General features: G+C 42.1%; 1 protein-coding gene across 18 annotated transcripts in view; it reads left to right on the top strand.

The window, feature by feature from the left end:
• The window catches only part of LOC141573360 (uncharacterized), a 149377-nt gene extending 133899 nt beyond the window's left edge, over positions 1-15478 (top strand). For all 18 annotated transcript variants that reach the window (XM_074341466.1, XM_074341444.1, XM_074341441.1 and 15 more), the window contains one exon: positions 11272-15478. The gene's annotated coding sequence lies outside the window, so the exon portion shown is untranslated. The remainder of the gene's footprint in view (positions 1-11271) is intronic.
• The last annotated feature ends 672 nt before the right edge of the window (positions 15479-16150 follow it).

The following is a 16150-nucleotide window of genomic DNA, read 5'->3' as shown; positions in this document are numbered from 1 at the left end:
CAGGATGGTGTGTGGGGAGTGCAGAGTTCCCACAAACAAAGAAGTTTTGGGATGGGAGGGAGGACAGTTAGGTACTTTACTGTGGAGGGAAAAAGTGGGTTGAACATTTCCTGGTTGAACAAGAGGATTGTGACATGACGTGCTTGTATTTTGGAGAGAAGGGTTTTGTGGGGAAAGGCCTAGGGAGAACGCTCTGTGGCTGGGGAGTCAGCACAACAGAGAAACACAGAGAACCGGGCAGACCCCAAGGCCCCTGCTGGGGAAGAGGCTGCCCGCCAATTCGAGCCCTGGGGGCGGCTTCTGTCCCTTAGCTGGGGCCTCAGAGCTCCCTTCACAACCCATTCCTTTTGATACAAGAAAAAAAACGTGAGGCATGAGAAGGGCTGTGTCCCAGGCTTTGGTTGAGCCCCTGGGATGTGCCCCACCAGATTTTGTTCCTTGGCTTCGTGCAGTAAAGAATTCAAGAGCAAGCCACTGTTGAGTAAAGGTAGATTTACTCAGAGAGATACATTGAAAGGCAAGAGAAAGTCCACGAAGTGCGGGGGTTTGATGCTCAGATTAAAAGTAGATACACACTCCACAGAGTGTGGGCTTTCTCCGAAGAGGGAGAGAGAGGGGTGACCGCGAGGTGGCGCTGTGTTGCTCGTTTTCTTGGGCTTGGGGTTTTCATTTGCTAATATGTAGAAGGACCAGCCTAAGGGCAAGAGGCTGGGATTCCCAGGGAGTTGGCCATTTCCCACCCTTTGACATTTTGTGGCTAGCTTTGGGACTGCCATGGTGCCTGGGGCATGTTATTCACCATGTTACTATTACAATGAGTGTATACTGAAGCTCAAGCTCTGCTAGAAGTTAAATCTCTTCATCCTGAGCCTCAAGGCCTACTGGGGGTTGAATCCTTCACCATTTTGATGTTAATTGCTGTGGCCTTCCTTGAATGGCTGTGCCCTGCCCCCTTCCATCCTGTCTCACTTTGATGACACACAGAGAGCAAAGGCCGGGCCCTGCCTGTGCTCCTGAATTTAACAGCGGGAGGTGTGGGGTGGGCTTATGATGACACTGAGTGGTGAGAAGGATGTTTCAGATTTTGCCACGTGAGACATGGGGACCTGCTAGCAGCCATCACAGATTTATCTCAAGGGCATTATCGCTTGTGTTGTTACGGAAACAACAGGCCAGCCAAGAAACAAGCACTGAGATTTATTATGCTGGCGGGCTCAGAGGGACTTCTGTTCCGAAGTTCTGAGCACCTCCAAGACCTGCACATGAGGTTCTATAGGGTTAATTACAAGTAAGGGGCTATTAGCCAATAAGGCTCAAACGACAAAAAGCAATGAATCAGTACACTGAAGCTTATGAATTTGGAACAGATCACGTTACTCACAATTGTTGACCTTGGATTTACGAGTTAGCTTATTAGCCCAGTAAACTGACACTAAACTTCAGATTTACGAGTTAGCCCAGCAATACTTAGATCAGTAAACCGACACTTATCACACTTAGATTTGTGACTTAGCTCGTTAGCCCAGCTGGGCTTTTCCTTCACAGTGTCACTCATCTTTTCTATATTTCTTTTTTTTTTAAGTATTTAATCCAAATTTAATATCAGGGTGTTTTGGAAAGAAATTTCTCTTTTTCTTTTCTTTGGGGCTCTTTTGGGGGGGTAGGTAATTAGGTGTATTTATCTGTTAGTGGAGGCCCTGGGGCTTGAACCCGGGACCCCGTGCACGCTAAGCACACCCTCTACCACCCCCCCATGATCTTTTCTTTTTGCTTTAGCTGCCAAGAATCTTACAGCTGAATTTCTAGTCGGCCTTTCACACTTGCCCTGACTCCAGGGAATCCATTTTTATGACTTTACCTCCCCCTGGTTTCATTTAAGTATTGAATCTCCAATTTCTCTTCACTCTCAATTTTGCCTTTTTGTTGTTATGGTTGTTAAGGTGTGTTTAAAAAAATTGTTTAATTTCTCTTTTAGCAGGAGGCTGAAAGTAAATAAACATGTAAACAAACAGCACATTTAAATGCTTTTATACATTCTAAGCTGTTTAGTAGTTACTTAAAAACCGAACTGAATATTAAAGTGATAACATTTTTAAATTATTTTTTAATTTTTTACAAAGATATAGCTGATTTAAAATGATATGTTTCAGGTGTACAATAGATGCTCCATTTATAGTTACTGTAAACATTGGCTGTATTCCCTGTGTTGTAAGATACATCCCTGTAGCGTGTTTACATTACATGTTGCAGTTTGTATAAGAAAGTTGGGTAACGCAGAGTCTGGGGCATGGCTGTGTCTGACCCAGGGTCACGCTCACCCTGCCTGTCAGAGCCCAGGCCCTCACTCCTGTCTGCAGGGCAGCGAGTGGAGGCAGCCCTCATCAGCGCTGGCACCCCCCTCTGAGCGGCAGTGACAGCAGTGTCTGTGTGTGGACGTGCAAAGTGTTTTTCCAGGAGCTTTACATGCATTTCTGCATTTAATAATTAAAGCCCTCCTGTGAGGAAGCGTTTTATGATTTTAATGAATAATACATTTTATTTTGATATTGATAGACTTCAAACCTCCGGAAAATTTACAGAAGTAGTACAGTAAACGCTTAGATACAGTTCACCTTAAAGGGCACTATTTGTCCTTTTGTGTCTGGCTTATTTCAGCATAAAGTTTCAAAGTTCATCCATATTGTAGCCTGAGTCAGTACTTTATTCTTTTGGTTTCATAATATCCTTTTTCTTTTTTTTCGTTTTTGTTCTATTTAAAAATATTTTCATTGAAGTCTAGTCAGTTTATAATGTTGTGTCAGTTTCTTGTGTACAGCACAACAATTCAGTTAAATAGGAACATACCTGTATTCTTTTTCATATTCTTTTTAAACATAAGTTACTATAAGATATTAAATATATTCTCCTGTGCTATACAGTATAAACTTGCGGTTTATTCTATACATAGTCAGTATCTGCAAATCTTGAAATCCCAAATTATTCCTCCCCACACCCTCTCCCCTCTGGTAACCATAGTTTGGTTTCTATGTCTCTGTGTCTGTTTCTGTTCTGTAGATAAGTTTATCTTTTTGTGTCTTTGTTTTTTGATTTTTTTTTTTTTTTTTTTTAGATTCCACATGTGAGCGATCTCATATGGTATTTTTCTTTCTCTTTCTGGCTTACTTTTCTTAGAATGACATTCTCCAGGTGCATTCATGTTGCTGCAAATGGCATTACTTTATTATTATTTTATGGCTGAATAGTAGTCTATTGGAGAAATATACTAGAGTCTCTTCATCCAGTCATCTTTCAGTGGACATTTAGGTTGTTTCCATGTCTTGCTATTGTAAATAGTGCTGCTGTGAATATTGGGGTGAAAGTGTCTTTTTGAATTAGGGTTCCTTCTGGATATATGTCCAGGAGTGGGATTGCTGGGTCATATGGGAGGTCAATTTTTTGTCTTTTGAGGAACCTCTATACAGTTTTCCACAATGGCTCCACCAAACTGCATTCCCACCACAGTGTAGGAGGGTTCCCAATTCTCCGCAGCCTCTCCAGCATTTAATGTCTGTGAACTTCTGAATGATGGCTATTCTGACTGGTGAGAGGTGAGACTTGATTGCAGTTTTGATTTGCATTTCTCTGATAATGATATTGAGCATTTTTTTCATGTGCCTATTGGCCATTTGTATGTCTTCATTGGAGAAACGTTTCTTTAGGACTTCTGCCCATTTTTGAATTGAATTCTTTGTTTTTCCTTCTTTTTAAGTGTAAAAGCTGTTTACATATTCTGGGAATTAAGCCCTTGTCAGTCTCATTTATTGCAACTATTTTCTCCCATTCCATAGATTGTCTTTTTGTTTTGCTTTTTGTTTCCTTTCCTGTGCAAAAACTTGTAAGTTTAATTAGATCCCACTTGTATTATTTTGCTTGTATTTCTATTGCTTGTGTAGACTGCTCTAGGGAAACATTGTTGAGATGTATGTCAGATGTTTTGCCTATGTTTTCTTCTAAGAGGTTTAGAGTGTCTTGTCTACATGTTTAAGTCTTTAAGCCATTTTGAATTTATTTTTGTGTATGCTTTGAGGGAGTAGTCTAACTTCATTGATTTACATGAAGCTGTCCAGTTTTCCCTACACCATTTGCTGAAGAGGCTGTCTTTACTCCATTGTATGTTCTCACCTCCTATGTGAAAGATTCAATGACCAAAAGTTTGTGGGACTATTCTTGGTAATTTTGTTTATCCGTTCATTGATGGATGGATATTGTTTGTAACCTTTGGCTACTCTGAATGATACTGCCATGAATATTGATGTGCAAGTTTTTGTGAGAATATATTTTCATTCTGTTGGCTGTACAGTTGGCCCGCCATATCTGTAGTTTCCACTTCATGGATCCAGATGGCTGATTGTAAAGGGACTCGAACATCCTTGGATTATGGTATCCAGGGTGGGGGTTTCCTGAAACGAACCCCCAGAGGATACTGAGGGATGACTCTATATGTAGGAGTGGAATTGCTGTGCCATATAATTCTAACCTTTTGAGGAAACACCAGGCTATTCCAAAGAAGCTGCACCATTGCCCCTTTCCAACAGCTGCGTATTGAGGGTTCCCATTTCTCTGCCTCCTGACCGACACTTGTTATTGTCCATGTTTTGATTATAACCATCCTAGTGAGTGTAAAATCAGATCTCATTTTGTTGTTGATTTTGCTAGTGATGCTGAGCATCTTTTCATATGCTTATTGGCCAATTGTGTATCTATTTAAATACTTGGCATATTTTAAAATTGGGTCGATTTTCTTTGTATTGGTCAGTTGTAAGCATTTGTTTTATATCCTGGATACTAGTCTCTTATTAGATATATGCTTTGCAAAATTTTTCTCCTATTCTGCAGATTGTCGTTTCACTTTATTTTTTTAAACATTAAAACAATTTCTTTCTAGGGGAGGTAATTAGATTTATTCATTTTATTTTTCTTGCTAAGGACGCACTCTATCACTTGAGCTACCCCCTTCCCCTTTCATTTCACTTTCTTGATGATGTCCTTTGTAACAAATGGTTTTAATTTTGATGAAGTCCATTTTATCTTTCTTTTTTTTCACTTGTGCTCTTGGTATTGTATCTAGGAAGCCATAGCCTATCCTAGGACCACAAAGATTTAAACTATGTCTTCTTTTAGAAAGTTTATAAATTTAGTTTTTACATTTCTGTCTGTGATCCATTTTGAATTAATATTTTATTTGTTATATAAAATACGGGGGTCCAGATTCCAGATTCATTCTTTTCCCTGCAGATACCCAGGTGTCTCTGCAACATTTGTTGAACAGACTCTTCTTTCAATGGAGTGTTGTTGACACATTTCTGGAAAAATGACTGTAAATATGTTTCCCCCTGGATTTTTTATTGTGTCTCATAGATTTTTTGCATCCAAACTTATGCCAGTACCATAATGACTTGAGTACTATAGATTTGTAGTAACCTTTGAGTGAGTCCTCCAACTTTGCTCTACTTTATCAAGATTGTTTTGGCTGACCTGGGTCCCTTGCACTTCCATATGAATTTTGGCATCAGTTTTTCAATTTTTGCAAAGAAGTCAGCTGGACTTTTGATAGGGATTCCATTAAATTTGTAGATCATTTTGGGGACTCTTAACATTTTTAACAATATTGTCTACCATTCCATGAACATGGGATGCCTTCCATATATGTAGATCTTTTAATTTTTTTTTTTTTTTTGGTGATACTTCAAACTGTTCAATGTGCAAATCTTGTAAAATTTTGTTAAATGTATCTCTCATTTTATTTTTAATGCTGTTGTAATTGGAAAGGCTGAGCTTCTTAAGGGTGGGACTATATATCAATTTGTTTATTTCTAGGATTCCTACACATCAAATACCCTAGATTTATATTTGCTACATAAATCTATCCACAATTCTTCCCACCCCCATGTCATAAGAAACCAAGACCCAGGTTAAGCTACCTGAACACCTATGTGGAAGTGAGAAGTGAGACCCTTGGGTGGGGCTCTGTGCAGATTATACTGAAAGCTCATTCATTATGGCTTCATCTTAATTTCTTTTAAACACTGAAATCCTTTCAGTGTATATAGTCAGATACATTAAGAACATTTCCTTTTGATGTGTGGAGGAGCTAAGACTATAATTTTCAAATACTTTCTAGTGAGAGTGTTGTACTTGAAACCTAATTTGCATCAATCTTTGAAGATTTATGTTTCAGGAGCTTTGACTATATAATACCTGTCTTTATTCAATAACTACAACTAAATGCTCAAACAACATGTAAGAGTTTGAGCAAACTGCCCCCGCCCCATAGTGCTGGTTGGCTGCAGCTGTAACTGGAGTCAAGGCTTACCTATCCCAGTACGCTTGGGCTGATCTGCTCAAAGGGGTTCGTCCAATAGTTTGTCGGTAGTCTTTTGGACAAAGCCATAAAGCATTGATTTAAGGTTGCTGGAATGGAATCTATTTTATTAATATTAAGTAAGCACATATTGAGTGCTTACTGTATGTTGGGAATTGTCCCTCAGCTTCACATGAATATTATTTCGCTTAAAACCTTCATATTTCCTTGTTATTCACACTTTACAGATAAGGAGTCTGAGGATTAGGTCTTCTCTCTTTTGGGGGGAGCTCATTATCAATGATGGGAAGTTGTAAGGAAAAAGATATTGATTCATCCTGAGAAAACAATTTTCTGAGAGTCAGCACTGATGAGGGTGATCATTGTTTGAGTGAGACGAGCCCCGGGTTGTACGGAGTCAGCATCCCTGTCCTGGACACGGCACATGTAGCGCTGCGTGGTGGGTGAGGCGGCGCGGCCACGCAGGGAACGCGGATGCCGGGCCATTGGGCTGTGCTCAGGCCCGGTGGGGCTTTCTCCTAAGGGAAGTGGAACGTCATTGTCAGATTTTAAGTAGGGGAGTGGGGTGCTCCCGTAGATCACTTTTGTCTTGTAGAATGCTTAGAAACATTTAGAAGGCTCGGCAGGAGGTGATGTGATAAGTCAGAGTAGGGTGGCTGTGAGGTGTAGCAGTGTTCAATTTTCAAGTGATTTTCAGTCCCAGGTTTGTGGCTCAGTAGCCGTTTCACTTTGGATGACACACTCAAGGAAGTGAAACAATTTATCTTATTAATTGAAGCAGTGATATACCGACTTCCCAGGACTGCTGAGGAGATCCAGTGAGATAACGTGTGCACAATGTGCAGCGTGGTCCACAGCACAGAGTCAGTGCTGAGGGAGTGCCAGTGAGAACCTGGTAGGTGAGGTTTGGGTGGTGGGACTCGTTGACTGAGGAAATTGGGCCCTGAAGGAGGGGTCCAGTCACATCTGTGAGTGATGGGCCTGAGCTGGGAGAGGCAGAGAGACCTTGCCCCCCGAGTGGGGGCCCTGGGCAGGACGGCTATGGGAGGAGCACCGTGAAGTCAGCTCTTTGCAGGTGGAGTTGGAGGTGCCCTTGAAACATCTAAGTGCAGTGGCACAATCAAAGAGGAGGTCTGGGCCCGGGCTGTGCATTTTCCTATAATCTCAAACCCTGAGGACACAGAGGTATTGATCATTGAACGTGAAGACATACTTGCAGGACAAGTGAATAGTAGTATCATCTCTATCATCAAAGCTCACGTCTCTTTATTCATCACTCACTTTGCTAATTGGGTACTTACAGAGCTCACTTCACCATCCTCACCTGGGCTCAGGCTCCACAGAAAAGATCTTGTGAGTCTCCCTCTTTTCCAGAAGAAAACACCTTTAGCTGGTAGACTTCTCTACCTCGCCAGACTTAGAATTTTAGTTTGTTGATTTAATTCTGTTTTCTCTTGGCTGTCTTCTGACAGGAGAGACATTTTACCTCATGGTCAGGTTTCAATTAGCTGTTACTGAGAATTGCTGATCTGATCCATAGTGTATGTTTTCTATTAACTTTGTAGAGTACTTATCATTTTTCTGTCTTTGCCCTTTAATTTTGTTTCCTCTTCAATGTTCTATCCTATTTGGGGCCTTATATTATTTTTTAATTAAAAAAATGTCTGTTAGCAGTTAAGAAAACAAAAGCAAAGAAAAAATGCACATGATAGCTAAATTTAGAAAATATCTATTGTGTTTTCTGTCTCGGCAATGGAGGGTTCTAGAAACTCTTGAAAACCTTCATTACATAAGTTCCTTAAAATGCTGATTAAGAAATAAGACCTTCCGTCCTCATCTTTCAAGCTGCACAGTTAATTGTCAAGAAAGTGAGGGGAAATCCTCAGAAGCCAAGTCAAACCAGAAAGCAGGGATTCTGGGAGATACGTGAGCCTTAGAAGCCCTGGGGGGCAATTTGGCTCCTGAACTGAGTTTCAGTTGCCTTGACAGGAGGGCAGGAGGTGAGCCCCAGGCCTCTCACACTGGGAGTTGGATGGCTGTTCTTATGTAAGGCCAAGCACATCCTGAGAATCCTGCTTTATAAAAGGGTGAATTAGAAAGAAAAGTAAAAAAGCATTCCTCAAGGAAAGGAAGTAAGGAAAGTCAATTTTTTTGGAAGCGGGGAAAAATAACATATCCAATGTAAGTATTTAGTTTAATCTGTTCTGGCATGAGAGTGACAACAAACTCCTGGCAGAAAATCACAGCTCCTCCCGGAAAGAGAAGTTGTGTTTTGAATGAATCAGTGGGCAGCCATTCCGAAAAAGGTCTCCAGAGTCTTCTGGATCAAGATACTGGACCCAAACACCTCCCTTCCATGGTCTCATTTAAATAGCCAGAAAGGTTTTAAAGGAAAGAAGCCATAATCATAGTTCTATTTATTGACATTAATATATGCTAGGAATTCAGAGGTGACTATGGAGTTTTCTCCTCTTTTATGGACCTTACTTTCTATTTCACATTGTTGGGGAACTTGGTGGAGGGTGGTGTTAGTCTGTTGCAATTAGCCAGGAGAGGAGATTAAGAAAACAGTGAAGGGTGGGTGACATTTTTAGCTGAGGACAGTCCTGTTCAGTTGGTTTGTAATTGCAGACTCGTTGAGTTGTCACTGGAGGGAATTGATCTTATGGAATTTGGACTTAACTCAGGCCTCTTCAGAAAGGACAAGTGAACCTGGAGAAAGACAGTCAAATCTGTGCAGACATTAAAGTCCACGTGAACGTGCTGTATCCCTGAGCCAAATATAGGACAAGTAGGCAGCACTTCTTGAGGACAGAGGAGTGGTTTTTAAGGTTCTCCAAGAATGAATCCCAGGGAACCGAGATGGACAGTTGTCAAACTGTGACTTTGCTCTTTGGACCGTGTACCCACCGAGGTTATTGGCCGTTTATACGTTTGCATTTATCTTTAATACATGACAGGTGATGAGGACGTGTGCATACACTTTTGACACCTTGTCAAAGTGACTGGGTACCTGCCTAGAAGCGCGGGCACAGCTACGGCTGCGCCATACATCTTGCCGCCAATCCTGCTCCCCGGCTCCGTGATCATGGCAGAGTGGTTCCTTGATGACCTGTCCGTCTCCTCTGTGACATCGTAACCCAACAAAATACCAGAGCGTATTAGCTTGGCTTTGTTCTTTTCCATCCTTCCCTTCGAATGATGATGACTGATAGTGGACCCAGATACGTTTGCAGAAGACTTACACGTAGGGCTTTCAGTACAAACCTTGTAATCCTCACTGTGTGATCTAGAGAAGAAAGTTACATTCTTTCCAAATTGTTTTGATGCACTTATGTGGGAAAATGATGTACGTTTGAATATGTATTTCCTCTCTGAATCATCATGGCTCGAGATGAATATTTGTAGACATGGAATGAGTTTTCTGTATTTGAGCTGTATGTTCCCCTAAATTCTCCCCAGTTTTTTAAAGTCATCACTGGATTGCTACCTCCAGAGTGTCCCAAAGCATCCACCACTGCCTGTTCTTCGGACACTGTGAGTTTCCAAGTTGGAGAAGGCTGCTGGCTGTTGAGGCATTCTCTGGCACATCTCTGGCTGTCTGATGTGAACTTAGCACACAAGACTTGGCAGACAGTATCTAACAACGGTCACGTCCATTTCTGGAACACTCATGGAGGATTTTACACCTATGCTAGTGGCATACGTTATTTCATTTAGTTTTCCCAACAATCATAATTAGATTTTATCACCTGTATTAATAAGGAAACTGTCAAAGCGAGTGACGTGCAGACTTTGGACTGGAACACGGGTCTTTCTGATCCCTGTCTCTGTTCCCTCCCCAGCCTATCCTTCCAAATGGCCAGGAGACTCTTCCTCAGTCTCGAGTTTCCCGCTGATGTTACCACTCTCTATGTTTCTGGAGAGGAAAATATGTCTAAACTTACTTTCCAGTTGGAAATGGAATGGAGAGTTAACGTTGGAAGCCGGGAGAGTCTGTCCTGTGACGAAGCGGTCTCCGAGCCACTTCCACTGGGACGTCACGTCACTGTCTGGGCCCCTTGCACAGCCTGTGCACAGGTGATAAGCCAGATGTGCCGAGCAGTCCTCCCGGACAGGGCAGTGCGTTGGAAATGAGTTTGGGGATTTGGTTTCATTACATAGGTTCCTGAGGGCCTTGGCCTGGCACTTCGAGTGGGACCACTCCCTGTCCCACAGACTCGTGCTCTGGGCCCGTGCAGACCTGACGTGGCCTCAGCCTGAGGCTCAGGGCCCGTGGTGATGAGAAGCATTTTAGTCCAGGTTCTGCCGGAGGCTCTGACACTTCTGGGCCGTGGGAATTTGTCCAGGATGATAATAATTCCTCCCCGAGTTTCAGATTTCCTTGCCTGTGAGCCGGGGTAGTAATAGTTTCTGAAATGATTGTAATGATTCAGTAACGGGCACAGCGTGTGCTGGCAGGTAGCTGGGCTTTAAGGAGCAGAAGTCGCAGTCACTCTGTCAGCCTCTCACTGTGTGCTCTGTGCTTTGAGAGGTTGTCTGTTTGGTGAAAGTCCCGCCCAAATCCTAGGGTCTAGATGAACTGTTGTTCCTTTACTTTCCCTTCCGTTTCCTCTATCCCTTCTCTGTGTCCCATGTTTAGGTAGCAGATTCCTCTGTTTCAGGGAATACGGGCCTTTCTAGTAAAAGGAGAGGCGGAATGCGGAAAGGTGGGGCCCAGAGGGGGTCTGGAGCATCTGCACAGCGCTGCTTCCCTGCATTTCTGCATCCGGTCCCATCAGTGCACGAAGTCAGCCTTCCTCTTCCTTCCTGTGTCATCCGGTCTCTGTTTTAAGGGAAAACTTTTTTACGGGTTTTTTTCACTTACATGTTTCGTTCAGATGCTTGTTGCTTTTCTCCCTGTGCTTCAGCATTCCTAGGAGAGAATTCAGCAGTGCAGCATCCTCTCCGAGCTCTATGAGTTGATCGGCTTCCACCGCAAGTCCGCCTTCTTCAAGCGGGTGGCCCCCGTGCAGGGCTTGGCCCCTGGCATCCCGGAGCCTGGCGGGAAGGCCTGCTACCGACTCCTTCTGCAGACGCTTCCTGGCTACAGTCTGTCGCTGGATCTGCAGGACTTCAGCAAAGGTGTTGGAACTAAAATATTGCTTCATTCCCATTAAACATGCCTGGTTTGGGCCCTGCTGTCCTGTCTCATCAGGGTGAATACTGATTCGTTTAGAACAGGGCTCAGCAGACTTTTTCTGTCAAGGGCTTGGGAGTAAGTATTTCAGTGTCTGCAAACCTCCTGATCTCTGGTGCAGCTGCTCAGCTCTGCTGTTCAGACGGCAGAGCAGCCAGACATTCCACACACCCACAGAGTTTTATTAACAGCGGTGGCTGGGGCTGGATTCGGTGTATGAACTGCAGTTTGTCCCCACAGCCTCCTCAATATTGACGCCTGCACCAGAGCGTGCATTTGCGACAATGGGTGAACCTGCACTGACACGTCATCATCACCCAGAGCCCAGACTTGACACTAGGATTTACACTTGGTGGTGTGCACTCTGTGGGTTTGGACAGATGTGCAATGACATGTATCCACCATCACAGCATCATACAGAGTAGTCTGTCTTAGTGACCCTAAAAATGCTCCGTGCTGCACCTCATTCATTGCTCCTTCCCCTCTAGCCTCTGACAGCCACTGATCTTTTAGTCTCTGTGGTTTTCCCTTTCCCAGAACACCATACAGTTGGAATCAGACAGTTGCGGAACCTTCCCAGATTGGCTTCTTTCACTTAGTAATAAGCATTTAAGGTTCCTCCATGTCTTTCCATGCCTTGATAACTCATTTCATTTTAGCACCAAATAATAGTCCATTTTCTGGCTGGACCACAGTTTATCCATTCACCTACTGAAGAACAGCTTAGTTGCTTCTGAGTTCTGGTGATTATGAATAAAGCTGTTATTAACATCTGTATGCAGATTTGTGTGTGGACATAAGTTTCCATTTCGTCGAGTAAACAAAAAGGAACACAGTTGCCGGATCATATGTTAGGAGTACGTTTAGTTTTGTAAAAAATTGCCAGACCGTCTTCCAAAGTATCTGGGCCATTTTACATTCCCACCAACAATGCATGAGAATTCCTGACGCTCCACATCCTCACCAGCATTCGGTGCTGTCAGTGTTCTGCGTTTTGGCAGTTCTGACAGGTGTGCAGTGGTACCTCGCTGTTTCAGTCTGCATCCCCTTGATGACAGATGCTGTGGAGCATCTTTCCGTAGACTTCTTTGGCATCTAGACTTCTTCTTTGATGAGGTGTGTGTTCAGGCATTTTGCTCATTTTTTAATCAGGTTGTTCATCCTTCTTGTTGAGTTTACAGAGATTTTGGTATATTTTGGATATCAGCCCTTTATCAATGTGTCCCTGCCCTTCACCTGCAGCACTGGATTTGTCCTTTGGGTCTCAGTGGAGTGTCAGCTCTTCAAAGAGGTTCCCTGTCTTCCCTCAGCCTAAATACTGTCCTTGTGTTTTTCACTTTCATTGACTCATTTTGTTCTTTTTAAATAGCATTTCCCATAATTTGTAAGTACATTAAAAAAGGGGGCAATGATTGAACACCACCTCCCCCACCAGGCTGTGTGCCCTGTGAGAGCAGAGGCCCTGTCCCCACTCACCGTTTCCCATGACAGCACATGGCACATGTCCATGTAAAAGTGTGTAACGTGGGGCCAAACCTGATGAGCAGCTATGATGACATGTGTTGGCTACCATTTATTGAGTAGACTTTGTTTCTGATCTTAATTATTAAATCACATGAATGAAACTGGTTTGTTTTGAAAAATAAAACAACAAAGCACACCTCCATTTGATTGGTACTTTCCACTTAGCCTTCTGACCCAGGAGGGGATGTTCACCATCATTTTGTGGAGGAGGTTGGGGAGGTAAAGTAAGAGAGTTAGATCAAATAAAGTAAAAATGATAACTATCAGTTGGCTTTATTTTCACTAAGACATAAAAGTTACTTTAAACCCTATCTCAGCTGTTGTTCTGTTGTTTTAAACATTTCTCATAGAATTAAATGGAAGCCCACTAAACCCTGAAAGGGAAATTGTGTGCTCAGGTCCTGAAAAGTGTTTATGTCTATTTCTTGAAATGCACATTTTCCTGCTACTTACAGAAAGTCGAGGCGGGAACACAGCCGTGCGCTGTGTGTCTGCCGGCTTCACGGGCTGCTCAGTTTCATTTTCATTTTCTTGTGTTGCAGTTTATGAAGGTTTTCCATGAGATATATTGCTCAGCCTTTTCCTGAATGAAGGATAGAATTTTCCACAGGAAATCTTATGAAAGAGAGTGACAAGGCACATGGGTTTCCCAAAAAGGAATAGTTGATGTAATAAACTCTCACTATGGTGAACTTTTTTAATATAAGCCAGTTGAAAATTTTATCACTAGGTCATAGGCCACAAATCTGTCTTAAGAATAAAAAGATTCAAATTTTATAGAAGAAGCAGTTTGAATCAAGTAGAAATTATGATTTGTACACTAGTTGGTGTTAGAACTTATACTCAGTCTTATCATAATTGCCTGTGGTAGGAACTGGATCATTATTTATTTATTAAAAAAAAAATCCACTAGGTGCTATTTGCCCCATTCTTGATGCAGCAGTGCTGAGGTTAGTTAAGTTGGGCCATTTAGGATTGTTAGCTAGGTTTTCAGGACATTGATTTCAACCGCTTTTTTTTTTTTACAATCTCTTCTTTTGTATCGGCCTTTGGTCTTTTGACAACGTGGAAATACTCCACGGATCTGCCTTTCCCTTTTTTCCTGTCTTTGTGGGAAAAGATTTCTGAAAGACAAACTACTAGGATATTAAGGATTTTGTGTGGGGTAAGTTTGTTCAGTTCTAAGGATTTCAATTAATACGTATTAATACTTGCTATTCAGCTAATGACAGTAAAATTATAAACTAACTTAAGTATACATCAGTAAGTATAGAACAATCAACCCATCACCCAGATTAAGGAATTCACAAACTTTTCCATATTTCCTTTATTCAGACCTTTGTTCTTTTATTTGTCCTTTGTTGAAGTATTTGACAGCAAATCCATGAAGACATGTCATTTTACACTATGTGCTCAAGTAGGCATGTCTGAAAAATGAGGGCCTTTTTTTGATCAGGTTTTTCCATTTGACCCATGTGCTCGTTAAGTATCAGCTTTATCAGGCATCTCACTAGGCATTAGGGATCCTTGGGGCAATGAGGCAGTCCTGGCTCCCAAGGAAGTTAAGGGCTGATGGAAAAACCAACACAGGAGCTTGGGTGCCTCACTTAAGGTCCCTACTGGATGACACCAATTGGACAAAATTTGTGCACAATACAGTAGGATTCACAGAAGGGACTGGTCAGACTTGTAGGGCAGGCCGTGAGAGAGGCGGTCAGCAGGGCTACAAGAGGAGGACTCATTTGTTCAGAATCTGAAATCCTTTCTGCCAACCTTTCTACCAAGCCCCCAGGGCCCATCACACACAACCCTGTGCTGTAACTGTTTTTGATTCCAGTTACCACATCTCCTTCAGGAAGGATTTTAAGGTGGAATATATTTAAAATCCGTAATTGTTGCCAGAAGGGACATAGAACTAGGAACATGTAAACAACACAAATGTCCATCAGCACATGACTGGATAAAGACGAGGTGATACATATATACAATGGAATACTACTCAGCCATAAAAGATGCCATTTGCAGCAATATGGATGGACCTGAAGACTGTCATTCTAAGTGAAGTGGGGTGGAAAGAGAAAGAAAAATGCCATATGACTTCATTTATGGGAATCTAAAATTAATACCAATAATAATAAGACAACAAATGAACTAAATATTGTTTTGATTTCTTGAATATATGCAAGCACATCTGACTGTCCTTTGTGATTGGATTACCATATTCTGTTTATTCTTTTGTAGATGTCCTTAATCTTCTGGTAACTAATTTTAAAAATCTAAGGCTCTAATCTGTTCTTAGAAACAATAATTAGTACATATATGTAAACTAAAAAATGCAGTATGCTCTATACATGTATTTGCATGCAATATGTGTATGTGAAGTTGAACTGTAAAAATTCTACCTAATAAAACTGAAAAAGGAAAAAAATAAAAAAGTTATTTTAAAAAATCACCCCTCTTTAGATAATAAAACGTTCATTTCTGAGATTCTGTGAAAGACAGCATGGAAGTAGGTTTTTAAGGTTTTCTCCTTGCTCCTCGGTGAGCAGCCTGGGCTGCACAGCTTGGCCGCCACAGGCACCCAGGACTTGCCGGCTTGCTCCTCACTTGTTGGGAGGAAGATTAGCTGCTTCAGGAATATTTATGCCCTTAGAAGTTGCTGAAAACCCCACAGAGCTTCTGTTTACATGGAGTGTATCTGTCAATATACCCCATTTTAGAAATTTGAACAGAAAATTTAAACCCAAGAACTGACAAGCACACGCTGCCCCAGCACGTGGTCAAAGCAGTGCTGCCACGGTGGCGTGTGTTGGTTCTAGAAAAAATGCACAATACACTCAAGAATGAGGGTGAACCCACAGATCTCATCTCAGTAATGCTATGAAGAGGTGGGACCCAAAGCCCCTAAAACAGTGATGAAGTCCCCAGATGTCTCAGAACACACAGAGCCATGGGATCAAGAATCCAGTGTCTCACGGATCATCAGCTGTGGAGACCGCATCCTGTGTCAGGAGGAACAGAATTAGGGATAGAAGGCACACAGTCCTATTGACAGCAAAGCTTTAAAGGTTTTGAATTGACTGAAA

Source organism: Camelus bactrianus, chromosome 15 (genome assembly GCF_048773025.1).
Source record: "Camelus bactrianus isolate YW-2024 breed Bactrian camel chromosome 15, ASM4877302v1, whole genome shotgun sequence".
Taxonomy (NCBI): Eukaryota; Metazoa; Chordata; class Mammalia; order Artiodactyla; family Camelidae; genus Camelus; species Camelus bactrianus.
The sequence above is the reverse complement of the archived record's forward strand: the minus strand, read 5'-3'. Positions and strand labels throughout refer to the sequence as shown.